The following is a 6,000-nucleotide window of genomic DNA, read 5'->3' as shown; positions in this document are numbered from 1 at the left end:
TGGAAGTGTTGCCAGCAGCAAGGGCTATATAAGCAAACAGGAAGTAGTGGTGCTGGAACAATGTTATAGTAGGGGTGTTGCTGATGGAAACCATGTATTTGAAGTTTGTTATTATTACTTCAAGCCAAGGGGGGCGGTAGCACCCCCAGTACTCTGAGTTCCTGCACTACTGCCAGGAATGAAGTGCTGGGAGGAGAGTTGGGAGCCTGGAACGAGGCAAAAGTAAGCTGGACCAGCTATTGTGATTGTACCCTTCCCCAGCAGTAAGGGGAGTAGCTGGCAATTGACTCTCATATATAATAAAGCCTAGTGGTAGTTGAGAACACCTGGAGTGGTTGTGGTCTGTGATTAGGGCCTGAAAGGATTCTCAGGACCACCCTGTGACAAGTCCTGTCATGCTTTGTCCAGAGCACAGGTTGGGGTGGAAGGGGAATTTAGAGGGCAGTTCCTAGAGGCACAGCCTAGCAGACAGCCTCAGGTGGGCAGGATGAAGTGCTCTCCAGTGATTCCACCTTCTTGCTGGCGATGTAGCACTTTTCTTTAACCGTCCACAACCCAGTGCTGAAAGAGAAAAGGCTATGCAACACCCTTGCCCTGTGAGCTATTGATGGCCACAACTGTGCCCATCCTTTGAAGTACAAGGAATGGTGCTGTTGCTGCTCCTTTGTGATGCCTCACCCCACTTGCAACAGCCACATCTGGCTAGTCCAAGGCCTAAAGCCCAATTAAAAGGGGCCTTGTTACTACTATGTAATGCAGATAGTTAAGCAGAAATGTGTCATAAAGGCTAAGATTTAGTCATGGGTATTTTTAGTAAAATTCATGGACAGGTCACAGGCAAAAAAACAAAAATTCACAGCCCTGTGACCTGTTCATGATTTGTACTATGTACCCCTGACTAAATCTTGGGTGTTCTGGGGGGCCACGGGGCACCCGCTGGTGCTCAGGAGGGGGGCACCACTCTGGGGCACTCGCTCATGTTCGCGGGGGGGGGGGGGGGGCGCTCCAGGGTGCCTGCTGGTGCTCCGTGCATCCGGAACCGCATGAGTCCACTGCCACCATTGCTGATGGTGGGGGGCAGTCCGGGACCGCCGTTGCTGCTGGTGGGGGGCAGCCCGAGACCACCACTGCTGCTGGGGGACTGGTGCAGCTGGCCCCAGGGCCACCCGATCTGCTCAGGCAGCCCTGGGGTCAGGTGCCCCGGCAGGCTACAGAAGTTACAGAGGTCGTGGAGAATCACTGAATCCGTGACCTCCGTGACAGACTCGCAGCCTTACACATAGTCTTTCACGATCAGAAATATTCTAAGGCATAATATACTGAGCTTCCACAGAAACTGGTAGAAGTTCAATGTGCTGAGTACAGAACCCAAATGCATCCACAGCTGTAACACAAATATTCATTTTAGTCAAAAATCTTTGATCAATCTTCTATTTTGATTTCTTCTTGTAGAGCTCACCTGCTGAATAACATTGACTGGGTTAATTCTGGTTATCATGTCTGTCAATGTCATCTTCGCTGCCTTCTGGTTTTCTCCTCTTCCCTTGAGCCCTGAAGACCAAAACTCTGTAGCTGCAGCAACCATTGCTGAGTGCTAGTAAGATCATTTCTATGTGCAAAGTACTCTAAGGGAGAAAACTTATTACAGTCTACCCTACAAAAGATGATGAGACTTAAGTCCTATAACAGATCAAAATAAAACGTACTCCTTTTAGAGTGGAAATCTGTCTCCAGCTAGCAATGTCAGCATATACAATTTACAAATAATAAATATTTGCATGGTTGATTAATCTCTGTTGGTTATTATTATGTAAAGGGTTTTGCCTTAATATTTATGATGATGTAGATTTTAAATTATAACATTTTTCTTCAGTAGGATTGTTTGTTTCCTGCATGTCACTGCTTATCATTACAATTTATACCCTGACTGGTGCTTTTTAAATTCCCTACTTGTTGGTTGTGATATGTATGAACATGTGTAGCGTTCAAGATTGCTAGAGTCTGGTGGAATCAAAGTACAATTCCTATTGGTACAGCTGAGTTGGACTCAGAATACTGCACACTACTTCTGAATACCTGTCAGTGGCTAACTTTCCTACCAAGTAAACTACTTGACAAATGTTGTCCCTGGGATTTGACACACAATAAAACAAATGAATTCCTAGGACCATGTGACACTTGTCAGTTTAAATTCATTTGGATCCCTGCACTTTAATTTCACATGAATGAACACAATGAGCTTTTTGTGAATAATCTGCAGATGAAGTATTGATCACTATGGGTGAAATTCACCCCCAGTGCAAAGTTTAAATGAGACTTACATGATGTACAGGCATCATGCTGGCTCTCTACACAGAGGTGAATTTCACTCTTTGAATAATTTAGAACAAATAAATTTTGCAATTTACTGAAAATTTGCAAACAGAATCGGTCTAATTTGTCTAACTAATGGTGTGTTGTGAATTATTGCTCATCTCTAATCATTCATTGGATCCTTTCTTAGGGCATCTTTTCCAACACAGTTTTGGGGATCAACTGCTAAACCCCACTAGTGTAACAAGGATAATAGGGAAGTGTGTCAATATTTTATACTGAATTTTCATCAAGGCATCAACAGCCAATGTATTGCCTGGTTTTCAATTAATTCTTCTTTCCATATGTTCAAGAAGTTTCCTGCACTTCACTGGACTGTCCAGGTTTGTCTGTGAGCAGTATTTTCTACCCACTATCTTTCTAATCTGAAAGCTCCCCTCGATACTGTAATAACTAGTCAATTGTTGTAGCACAAATCTCCTAATCTAAACATATTGGTTATAGTTGAAGTTTTGGTGATTCCAATTTTTGTATGATGAAAGCATCAAGAAAGTCAGACTAGGAAACATTGGTCAGAAGGTAACCAACTGATTTTTTTCCCCATCTTGTTTTCATCTTAATGCTGATGGGGGGGAACTGCCATTTCTCCAGACAGGGAAACATGACTGTGACCCGCTCTTCAATTTACGTCTCTTCTTTGTTTCTGTTCACCTGGCCTAGCCTGATGGCAAAACACCTCCCTGGGAGAGGACATCTCCACTTCTGCCCTTTGACCAAGACTGACTGAGTGGTTTAAGTCCCATGAAGGCTTTATCCTTCAGCATCTCTCCTTTGAGGTGGCGGGGGTCTTTTCTCTTTTGGAAAGAGCAATTAGACACACCGACCCAACCAAAGAATTCCTTCAAATGAGATTTATTAAAAACATAAAAACCTGATTTAAAATAAAAGAAAGTTTGCTTTTCATGACTAGATTTAAGATAAGGCATTGTCAGCTTAGTTACAAAAAGGAAGAGAGAACGTTACCTGTTCCAAGAGCAGATCCTGAAGACCTCTCCTGCCATGTGTCTGGGATCCTTGAGTCTCCTGCCAGAGTTCCAGTCCAGAGACAGAGAAGCCCCTCTTTTACTAAGAGCTCTTTTATTATGTGGTTTAAGATAGAGAATTGGTGAAGTCAGTTCTTATCAAAAGATAACACAAAATATGAACTGGAAACTTTTTTTTTTTTAAGTATTCTCAAATATGGGCCAGCCCATATGTGGTTTGACTAACAGTCCTTTTGCTCCTAATGTCATTTATGGTATATGTAAAATCTGCATAACTTTCTGCTTGTACCTGAAACGTTTTTCCTTAGTCTCTCTCCTTTCCTTTGCCAATTAACATTCGTACTGAGAAGTGGAACTACTGCATGTTTTCTTACTGCACTACTCTAAGGAAGCCAGCTATGACTTGAGCTATATCAGTTAATCAAACTCCCTCCAGCCTTAACAGAGGCTTCTTCTCTTGCTATCTCACTTACTCCCTGGAGATATTACAAGAGCAACATCTCTAATTAACACATCATGAACCAAATGCTCAGCAGTGAGGTTTGTTGCATAATCAAATCCCAATGTAGCCAGCGGTTGCAATAAGCTGCACTCAATTCACATTATTAACTTCCCCTCCTCTGCACCACTCAAATTGCATTTATGAAGGTATTTACAACATAGAATCTAACTAAACATTTAAAGAACAATAAACAATGGTTAGGCTAGAGCAGAAAGCTACTCTGCTTTAACTCTGAAAAATGTAAAACAAAATGTGATTTGGAAAACAAAGACAAACATGTGACAGGTTTCCCCAGGGGTCCCACCTGGAACTGGTGTACCACTGAGCCCTCTGACCCACCAGCCTGAGATCCCTCTCACACTGTACTGCTGTGACAAGCTGCAGACCCATTCCAAGTCTTACACTTCCACCAGCATACACACAGGTAGGGACATACCCAGCTGCAGTTACATGGAGGCTCTCTGATCAGCTGCTGCATGAACCACCAATAGAGAGGCTACAGCCAAAATAACCACCAGCTTCCCAGCCTAGGACCCTCCCCCTGGAGTATAAACCCCAAATTATACCATCTTGCACTGCACAGGGAACTGTACAGCATAAGCTCATCTACTTTGCCTCTCCTTCAATGTGGAGAGGAACTGCAACAGCCCCCCGAGCTGAAGTTCCCAAGAACTTCACTCCAAACTTACTGGTTTAGATTAAAACATAAAATAAGTTTATTAATTACAAAAAGAGAGATTGTAAGTGATTATAAGTGATAGCAAACAGATCAAAGCAGATTACCCAGTAAATAAACAAAAATGCAAACTAAGCTTAACATACTAGAGAGACTGGATTTGAATTAGCAGTTTCTCACCCTAAGAGATGGTACAAGCAGGCTGCAGATTCTTAAGGGACAAGCTGCACTTGCTTTACAGCTTGGAATCCCCAGGTCTTTCATACACAGGCTAGAAATCCCTTTAGCCTGGGTCCAGCACTTCCCCCAGTTCAGTCTTTGTTCCTCGGGTGCTTCCAGGAGTGTTCATGTGTGGGGAGTGAAGAACAGCAGATGATGTCATTCCCTACTTTATACAGCTTTAGCATATGGTGGGAACCCTTTGGTCCCAAACTCAGTTTGTGGAAAAACACTGACATCCCAAGATGGAGTCCAGCGTCCTGTGGCCTGGTCACAGACCCTGGCGTACCTTACTGAGTCATAGCAGCCATTACTTACAGGCTGTCTGGAACCTTTACAAGAAGGCTCACCAGGTGATGGATAAGCTTCTCCAAAGACCTATTGTTTTCCCTAATGGCTCATTACCCTGAATAGGCCCTTCCCCACCCACCCACCCACTATCTAGCCTGAAAACATCTTGCCTAGGGAGCGTCACCCAGATGTCACGACATTTAAAATACAGATACAGAGTCAATATTCATAACTTGAGATACAAAAATGATACATGGATACAAATAGAATAATCATATTCTGCAAATCATAACTTTTCTGATGACACCTTACAAGACCCATCTTGCATAAAATGCTTCATAATTATGTTCTAATCATATAATAACATTACTATAAAGAATATGGGGTGCAGTATCACAAAACTGACAGATCCTGGCAATGTGACCACAAGCCATGGTAGCAGGGGTAGCGGTACGTACTTGGATAACCAGTAAACGAGAAATCCTGCTGTCACAGGACAAGACATCATGCTGGCTCAGCTCATTTTTCACCACTCCTTTCTGCAGGAGCAATGTTCTCACTGCTACGGGGCCAGTTTGCACTGGCTAGATAGCAACATGGGGATTAACAGGATTTTGGGCTTCCGTTTTATCCCCTCCAACAGTGCCCTTGTGCCACAAGTACTCCTGTTCTTTTTGCGGATACAGACTAACACGGCTGCTACTCTGAAATCTGTCATTATGAACATTGTATCTGAGGGATAGATCAGTCCTCATGCCCCAGATCAGGATATCTTCTGCATACCAGAAGCCATGTCTTTGCCCTTTGGATACTTGTTATTCTCAAGTTTGAACATGGAGACCTATCTTCCAGGTCTCCGGTTTTATAATCAAGGTATTGTCATCTATTGTGAACTCCCTGCAACTCTCTGATGCTAGAGCCCTTAACATGAAGCAGAGTGTATGTGGTGGGGTGTT

This window comes from Malaclemys terrapin, chromosome 14, assembly GCF_027887155.1.
Source record: "Malaclemys terrapin pileata isolate rMalTer1 chromosome 14, rMalTer1.hap1, whole genome shotgun sequence".
Taxonomy (NCBI): domain Eukaryota; kingdom Metazoa; phylum Chordata; order Testudines; family Emydidae; genus Malaclemys; species Malaclemys terrapin.
Note: the sequence above shows the minus strand (reverse complement) of the source record.